This window comes from Primulina eburnea, chromosome 3 (assembly GCF_022965805.1).
Source record: "Primulina eburnea isolate SZY01 chromosome 3, ASM2296580v1, whole genome shotgun sequence".
In the NCBI taxonomy this organism is placed as follows: domain Eukaryota; kingdom Viridiplantae; phylum Streptophyta; class Magnoliopsida; order Lamiales; family Gesneriaceae; genus Primulina; species Primulina eburnea.
The window spans coordinates 45,314,874-45,325,309 of NC_133103.1; positions in this window are offsets into that span (position 1 = coordinate 45,314,874).

Sequence of the window (10,436 nt, forward strand, 5' to 3'; positions counted from 1 at the left end):
AGTACTCTAATAAGACAAGTTTTTCATATGAGCAGGACTTTGAGAGTGTAAGTTTCCTAATATATCATATTTGTGTTGATCTCAACTTATCTTTAGTAATTTGCGAATTTGGATGTCATATCCCGACTTTCTTGGGATTCTTTCCTTATCCCCGTAGAATTATTCGAGAGTTTCACATAGATAGGACTTTATTCACCCTCATGTCTATTTGAGTTCAGGTCGATGATCACTGAGATCGGCTGCTCGTCGATATTATTCAAAGAGACTTTTACCGAGCAGCAGGTAGTTCCACCTTCGAGCATAGTATTGGATTTATCTTTTGAGTTGGACACCAACATTATTATTTGGCCCATTATCTTTATAGATGGACTTATATACGGCTCCGGTCGCGTAGATATGATTCAGCTTGGTTTAGATTTAAGGGTATCAGATTTATTTATGTAATTATCATGATCATTTTTTGCATTTGTTAATTAAATTAAAAAGGGATCCTAGCTGCCGATGACTAAGGTGCAAAGTTCGTGATGAAGTCTCTAGTTCGAGACTCAACCGCAACAATTCCCCCCACGACTCAGGGGGGTGGGGGGGAGGGGGAATTCCTAACAGATAAAAATCAGATAAGCCTAGCTTATTCTCATATATCATATCATCAGTAAGCATACCTATCATCAAAGCGTCAACTTATCTATTCCATTACATATATTCCAATTTGTAGGCTTTTTTCATACGTTGTTTCGGATTCAAACAATCAAATTTACCTTTTAAGTTTACGTAAAAGTTTGAAACTTCTACAATATCAGGACAAAATGAAAAAAAAGGATATTCCTCAGTAAAAAATCATAAGAATTTCGATATGCATCGACTCAAGTTACAATACAATAAATACTAGAAATAAACAAAAGGGGTTTTAATTATTGAAATTTTGATTTAAAAAAAAAATGTTTGATATGAATCCCAGAGAGTGTACGTTCGTGAGCAGAACTTCTTAATTATTTACCAAGCCTAAAACTTTTGTTTAAACATCACAAATGCGTAGGGATGTAAACGAACCAAACTGTTTGTGAGCTATTCGAAGCTCGATTCGATAAAAGTTCGTTTGAGCTCGTTTAATGAGGCTCGTTAAGATAAACAAACCAAACTCAAGCTTTACAGTATTCGGCTCGTTAGCTCGTGAACATGTTCATTGTTAAGTTTATGAGTAATCTTTTAGATGAAAAAATAATAGTTTTGATATTTAATTGATTGATTTTGTATATTATTTATGAAATATATAGAAAAATCTATTAAATTTATTTATTATAATAAATTTACAAATTTTAATAAGATTAATATATTTTTTTAAAATATATAATTTATTTTTTAATTAATTTAATGAAAATTTAAATGTATAATTCATATTTATGAAGCTTGTTTAGGCTCGATAAAAGCTTGAATTAGCTCGTGAGCCATGCATATATTCGTTAAATAACGCTCGGCTCGATTATAAATGAACCAAGCTCAAACATTCAAGAATTCGGCTCGGCTCGACTCGATTACATCCCTACAAATGCGCAGGCTAGGAGAATTGGAAGGGTTTCAGGCCCTCATATTCGATCATTTGTTTTATCAGTTAAACGTATCATTTTGCTCTAACAAATTAGCCAATCGACTTATGATGAAATGACATAAATCTCTCGCAACGAAAGAAAGACCAGAGTTCGAAACCAAGCGACAATGAAAAAACCGTCCACCCGCATCTAAAAATTTAATATGGATTTTAAACTCAAGATTAATGCATTTGTCAAACAAAAACATTGGTCAAGACCTGGAAAATTTCACATCCCAATTTAAGTAAAGCTAGCTAAGGTTGGTTAAAGTAATTTTGATTCCAGTCACCAAAAGATATACTTGAAAAAGCTATAGCAAAAAAGCAGAAGATGGTAAGATAAAGAATGTATTTCTCAAAGAAAAATAGTTATTGTTGAAATATTATTTAAAATGTGAAAAATATTTGTGTTGAAAATGTGAATGTTGAATGTTGAAAAATAGGTGTTGAATATTGAAAATTAGTGTGTGATGATGTAGGTAATGATGTATTTTATTTTTGGATTATGTGTAAAGATTTCCTATAAATAGATCTCTCATTTGTGAAGAAAATCACAATTGAGTAGAGAGAAAAATATTATAAAGTGTGTTGGTTGGTAAATTTTGAGTGTTTGAGATTTTTACTTTTTACCATAAATTTTTACTTTTTCACAACACGTTATCAGCACGAAGCTCTAAAAGTCCTACATACTATTCCAAGCTCCAAACAGAAGAAAAAGGTAACAAAAGTAATAATATTTATTTTACTGTTATTTATTTATTGTGTATTTATTTAATATACAATATAATGTTATTATTAGAAATAATAAAAATAAATTTTTCATAAACTTGTTATAAATCCTGGGAGGATGTTAAGACGACATCCCACACTCCCGGTAAGGGATACGACAAGTATAAAAGCCTATAAGGTTTTTAAACAAAATAAATTATGACACTCATTATAATATTATGATATGATATACATAATTATTTAAACATGTCTAATATTATATACATCATATTATTACCATCAAATTATATAAATACATACATTTATTCTTTTATTCACCAACGGTCATAAACGGTAACAAAACGGCTAGTTTTTGCCCTATAAATATGATCTCTCAAACTCATTCAATCACCCCAACTTTCTCTTCTTCTCTAAAAATTATTCTTCATCAAATTTTCGGAGAAAAAAAGAAGATGGCTTTCGCAAGGTTATTTTTAATTATTTTAGTTATCATACTCACGAGTCTTGTATTTATCGGAGAATATCCTCCTCGTGTGTTTTCTTTATTTTTACGAATACTTGTACTTGTTGTTTATCCATTACTTTGTATTGCAATATTCATTAACTAATAAAATGCATCGTGATTTTTAGTACCACCATGGCAAACTTGACAAAGCTCGAATTCATCGCTCTTGACATTACTGGGAAAAATTATATGCCATGGACTCTCGATGTAGAAATGCATCTTGAGTCATTAGGTCTAAATGAGACCATAAAAGAAAATGGCATATGCACATCACAAGAAAAGGCAAGAGCCATGATATTTTTGCGTCGACATCTCGACGATGGATTAAAATGTGAATATATGACTGAAAAAGATCCCATGGCTTTATGGAAGGGATTAAAAGAAAGATTCGAACATATAAGGAAAGTTATACTTCCGATCGCTAGGGATGAATGGAATACGTTAAGATTCCAAGACTTTAAAAAAGTCAGCGATTACAACTCGGCGATGTATAGAATAATCTCGCAGTTGAAATTTTGTGGGCACGAGATTACAGAATTGGAAAAGCTTGAGAAAACATTTTCCACTTTTCACGCATCGAATATAACTCTACAACAACAATATAGAGTGCGTGGATTTTTGAGATATTCTGAACTTATCGCCTGTCTCCTTGTGGCGGAAAAGAATAACGAGCTATTAATGAGAAATCATCAGGCACGACCTACTGGTTCAACGGCGTTTCCTGAAGCAAATGTCGTAAGCAAAAATGAATTTAAATCTGGCAACCAAAATCAAAGTTATAGACAAGATTTTGGTCGAGGACGAAATCGAGGTCGTGGTCGTGGTCGTGGACGTGGTCGGGGACGTGGAAATAGTCGTGGTCGTGGACGCGGCCGTGGTTTTGAAAATAATCGAGATAGTTACTTCAATAACTCATCTCAAAGGAACGTCCCAAATCATCCACCGAAAAGGCATCAAGAGAACATGAGTGTAAATGAAAATCACTCAAAAAGATTTGAAAGTTCTTGTTTCAGATGTGGTACTTCAGGACATTGGTCCCGTATTTGTCGAGCCCCTGAGCACCTTTGCAAACTTTATAAAGAATCAATAAAGGGGAAAGAAAAGGAGACCAACTTCGCTGAAAACAGTGAACCTTTGAGTAATTCAACTCATTTTGATGCTGGAGATTTTCTGATTGATTTCTCAGACAATGATCAATTTGCGGGTGGAATAAATATGTAAAACATTTTATTTTTCATGTAATTGTATGATAATATTTTATCGTGTGTTATATTTTGGCATATGTATTGTATTGTATTTTTATAAATGTATTGTCAGTAATTTTATTTCATTGCATATTTTTTTGAAGTTCAAATATGGAAAATACTATGAACAAAGATGAAGTTTGCATACCTGATAGTGGTACAACGCACACTATCCTCCGAGATAAAAGATATTTCTTGGAACTAAAACCAACAAAAACAATGGTGAATACAATATCAGGTCTTGTAGACTTGATTAAAGGTTGTGGTAAAGCACAATTTTTGTTACCTAATTGGTACAAAATTTTTGATCAATGATGCTTTATATTCACCACAATCGAAAAGAAATTTGTTGAGTTTTAATGATATATATTCCCATGGGTATGATACTCAAACAATGAATGAAGGGAATGAGAAATATATGTGTCTTACCACATATAAATCAGGAAAGAAATATGTAGTTGAAAAACTACCAATGCTACCTACTGGATTGCATTATACATATATAAGTCCAATTGAATCAAACATGGTAGTTGATAATTCTTCCATACTGATCAATTGGCATGATCGATTAGGACATCCTGGTTCAACAATGATGCGAAGAATTATAGAAAATACACATGGTCATCCATTGAAAGACCAGAAGATCTTTCAGAATAATAAGTTTCAATGTAAAGCATGTTCTCTCGGAAAACTTATTATAAGACCATCACCAACCAAAATCCAAACTGAATCACCAATGTTTCTTGAACGTATTCAGGGTGATATTTGTGGACCAATCCATCCACCATGTGGACCATTCAGATACTTTATGGTATTGATTGATGCCTCCAGCAGATGGTCACATGTATGTTTATTGTCAACTCGAAATGTTGCATTTGCAAGATTACTTGCTCAAATAATAAAATTGAGGAATCAATTTCCCGATTATACAATCAAGAAAATTAGACTTGATAATGCTGGTGAATTTACTTCCCAGACTTTCAATGATTATTGTATGTCTATGGGAATCATTGTTGAGCATCCTGTTGCTCATGTACATACACAGAATGGATTGGCTGAATCATTGATTAAACGTCTGCAAATGATTGCTAGACCAATGATTATGAAAACAAAGCTCCTTATTTCTATATGGGGACATGCAATTTTACATGCTGCTGCATTAATTCGTATCAGACCAAGTGCATATCATAAATACTCCCCATTGCAGCTTGCATTTGGTAAAGAACCAGACATTTCTCATCTGAGAATTTTTGGATGTATGGTGTATGTGCCTATTGCACCACCACAACGAAAGAAAATGGGACCTCAGAGAAAGGTTGGAATTTATATCGGTTATGATAGGCCATCAATCATTCGATATCTTGAACCTCAGACAGGCGACGTGTTCACAGCACGTTTTGCTGATTGTCATTTTAATGAGGAAATCTTCCCAATGTTAGGGGGAGAACAGAAACATACCGAAAAGGAAATTACGTGGTATGTATCATCATTGTTACATATGGATCCAAGAACAAAACAATGTGAAAATGATGTACAACAAATTGTACACTTGCAAAGAATAGCAAATCAAATATCAGATGCATTTGCAGACACAAAAGGGGTAACTAAATCATATATACATGCTGCAAATGCCCCTGCTCGAATTGAAATTCCAAAGAAACAAATTGAAAATACTCATGATGTCATTAAACGCCTGAAGCGTGGAAGGCCAGTCGGTTCCAAGGATAAAAATCCTCGAAAAAGAAAATTCATAGAGAAACACGATGATCACAAAATAGAGAATGATGTTCCTGAAGAAACACATGATGATCACAAAATAGATAATGATGTTCCTGAAGAAACACATGATGATGAAAATGTTCTGTCAGAACCACAAACTGACGAGAATCTTGAAATATCTATCAATTACATTAATACTGGAAAAATATGGAACCGAAAAGATATAGAAGAAATTGATGATATATTTTCTTATAATGTGGCAATCGACATCATAAATGATAATGAAGATCATGAACCAAAATCTTTTGGTGAATGTAAAAATCGACAGGATTGGGTAAAATGGAAAGATGCTATCCAGGTTGAATTGGATTCGCTAAATAAACGTAATGTTTTTGGACCTATAGTCCTTACACCTGAAGGTGTAAAACCTGTTGGATACAAATGGGTTTTTATTCGAAAGCGAAATGAGAAAAATGAAATAGTAAGATATAAAGCTCGACTTGTTGCACAAGGTTTTTCTCAAAGGCCTGGAATTGATTATGAAGAAACGTATTCTCCTGTGATGGATGCAATTACGTTTCGGTATTTGATTAGCTTGGCGGTATCTGAAAATTTAGAAATGCGTCTTATGGATGTTGTTACAGCTTACTTATATGGATCACTTGATAGTAATATATATATATGAAAATCCCTGAAGGATTTAAGATGCCTGAAGCACAAAGTTCAAAACCCAGAGAATGTTATTCTGTGAAATTACAAAGATCGTTATATGGGTTAAAGCAATCAGGTCGAATGTGGTATAATCGACTAAGTGATCACTTGATGAAAAAGAGATATGTAAATAATTCAATATGCCCTTGTGTTTTCATTAAGAAAACAACATCCGGATGCGTAATTATTGCTGTATATGTTGATGATTTAAACATCATTGGAACGAATAAGGAAATTCAAGAAGTTGTGTCATACTTGAAGGAAGAATTTGAAATGAAGGATCTTGGAAAAACCAAGTATTGTCTGGGTTTACAAATTGAACAAAAAGAATGTGGAATGTTTGTTCACCAGACAAATTATACAGAAAAGATCCTTAAACGTTTTAATATGGATAAAGCAAATCCTTTAAGTACTCCAATGGTTGTTAGATCATTAAACATAGAAAATGATCCATTCCGTCCATGTGAAGATGATGAAGATATTCTTGGTCCAGAATTACCATATCTAAGTGCCATCGGTGCCCTTATGTACCTTACAAATTGTACAAGGCCTGATATATCTTTTGCCGTAAATCTGTTGGCAAGATTTAGCACGTATCCAACAAAGAGACACTGGAACGGAATTAAACATATATTCCGTTATCTACGAGGAACGACAGACTTGGGACTTTTGTATTCAAAAGATGCTAATTCAAGTATGATTGGTTATGCTGATGCTGGATACTTATCTGATCCACACAAGGCACGTTCCCAAACTGGATATGTATTTACTCGTGGAGGCACTGCAATTTCTTGGCGTTCACAGAAACAAACGCTCGTAACTACTTCATCAAATCATGCTGAGATTATTGCACTACATGAAGCAAGTCGTGAATGTGTGTGGTTAAAATCAATGACCCAACATATCCAAATCTCATGCGGATTATCATTCGATGAGAAACCTGTGATACTATATGAAGATAATGCTGCATGTGTTGCTCAAATGAAAGAAGGATACATAAAAAGCGACAGAACTAAACATATTCCTCCTAAGTTCTTCGCATTCACCAAGGAGCTTGAGAAGAATAAATGTATTGATGTTCGTCACATTCAATCAAGTGAAAACTCATCAGATCTCTTCACAAAGGCACTTCCTACGTCAATATTCAGAAAGCACATATATAATATTGGGATGCGCAATCTACGAAATTTGTGAAGAATTGTTCATGTCAACATCAGGGGGAGTTTACGTGACTGCACTCTTTTTCCCTTACTATGGTTTTTATCCCAATGGGTTTTTCCAAGTAAGGTTTTTAACGAGGCAGTACAAAACACGTAATGAAGACATCATCGTATCATGATCATCATCACAAGGGGGAGTGTTGAAATATTATTTAAAATGTGAAAAATATTTGTGTTGAAAATATGAATGTTGAATGTTGAAAAATAGGTGTTGAATATTGAAAATTAGTGTGTGATGATGTAGGTAATGATGTATTTTATTTTTGGATTATGTGTAAAGATTTCCTATAAATAGATCTCTCATTTGTGAAGAAAATCACAATTGAGTAGAGAGAAAAATATTATAAAGTGTGTTGGTTGGTAAATTTTGAGTGTTTGAGATTTTTACTTTTTACCATAAATTTTTACTTTTTCACAACAGTTATTTTATTTTTCAGAAAATTAATCACCTTTGGCCGACATTAATACAGGCCATCGATAAAAGAAAGTAATATTTTTTTAAAAAAAAAGAATTATAATTTTAATAAACTTCAGTTTTTTACTCTTAAAAAAATAATATAAAATTTTGGAATCTTGATTTGATTACTGTGACGTGGCTCCCAAGTTCAATGAATATTGGAAAATTGGAAGTCTTTCTCTTTTTTGTCGTGGAAAAATTGTTGCACTTATGCCCACATAAATATTAGAGCCGACAAGACTATCCATGCATTTTAGATTTAAAGTAAAAGAAGAAGATTATGAATGAGACTGGAGTGATCATGATATAGAATCCCTTTAATTAATTGCGTTGAAAATAAAGTCATATTATATACCTTCAAGAATATATAATAGTCTCATGTCTAGCATATTACATTTCAAATACTGGATTTTTATTATATAATGAGATTTTTATTATATAATGAGAGCTATATAATATGTTAGAATGGGTCAAATTATGTTACGTTAGGAGAAGATTTTTCGACGCGGTCATCTTACGGATAGGGTGAAAATGGGTCAAATTACGTTACATTATGAGAAGATTTTTCGACGCAATCATCTTATAGATGGGGTGAAATGGGTAAAATTATGTTACGTTGGGAGAAGATTTTTCGATGCAATCATCTTTAAGATGAGGTGAAATTACGTTAGGAGAAGATTTTTCGACGCAGCCATCAATAATAAGGGTGAAAGACATAATCTAATCTTATTCGAAACATATTGAATACATATAATCAATGTATCAAAATGATATGAAGACGAATATTATATTGATGAATTGAAACTTAAATTGACCAAAACAAAAAAAGGGCCTCAACCTAGTATTTACAAGGTCATCTTGCAAGAAACAAAAAAAAACCCTAACTTAGATAATAGTTAGGCCATTAATTATCCTTCCTCTTTTATATACATTGATGTGCTTTATATTAAATATTTGAACTAAGCAATGAAACAGGTAAAAGTTATTGGTATAATATTGATTGTAGCTGCATGGTTGACAAGATTTGGCGTAAGCTTGTGAGTTTGTCTTGGAGATAAATGACTTGTGCTAGAAGCCGGTCGGTCTCTCTCTGGACCGAGTGGCACTCGTAACTGATCGCGTAAAACCGGTATTTCAGATTCCGATTTAGGAGTTTCAAGCTATTAAGTTCGTTCGTTAGGTTCTCTAAATGCTTCTTCTTTAGCATTCGGGACCGTCGAGCTGAATCCCGGTTGGAAATCATCCGCCTACGCCTCTTTTCTTCGTTCGAACACACGGGCCGGGTTGAATCGGAACGGTTTAGTGTTTCAGATTGGAGTAGGGAGAAGACATCATGTTGGAAAATAACCGGGTTTTGGGCAGACATCATTATTTTAAAAGAAATCTCTTGATTTTTCAAGAATAGGTGAGAGGGAGGTTAGGAGGGGAAAAGGGAAGAAGTATGGAGTAGGGGAGGGGTATTTATTGAGAATGGGGAGTGGTTTTTGGGTCCTACTTAACAAATTTATATAGAATTTCATTTGGATGGTGGAGCTAAAAACTTTTGGCAAAAATGGATTCAAAATTCTTTAAGAAATAAAATATATGTAAAATTCTCATCTCATGCAACGTGTCCCAATGACCATTTTATATAATGTACCAAAAAGGTTTGAAAAGTTGTTGATAAATGTATGATCTTCTTAGAGATATGTGTATAATTTAGGAAAAGAAATTGATAATACTTGGTTATATAGTTACACTGAAACTAAGATCACATGTTCGATTCTTATGATCTGCAAGTTGTGAATTATAATTTATAGATCATAAAATTATATGTAACTTTTAGTAAAACGACAAACATTCATTCTCATGTTGAACTATACGCGAAGTGAAGTATCAGTCCGAATAGAAGTGAAATGCCTTGAATTACCCTTTTGGCAAGATTGAATTGTCAGACGATATAGCATTAATTAACAGAAAAATATTTTGAGATAGACTGAGTTTCACATGATATCCCTTCGAAGTTAATTTTCCCATAATTTTTTTTTTAAAAAAAAGAAAAGAATAGTGGGTGCGCATAAAGTGCAACCATGCAACAGTTAATTCCATGAATCTTTGAGTGGTTTAGAGGGCATATTCCTGCTTTAATCAGGTGGGGGCACTGTTTTTATGATAATTAGCTTAATGACGAAGAATCAATCCAAAATACAGAAATATGAACAAATCACATTAACTAAATGGAGAAAATCCACAGAATTAGCACGCGCGCAGCACGCACACACAAAAT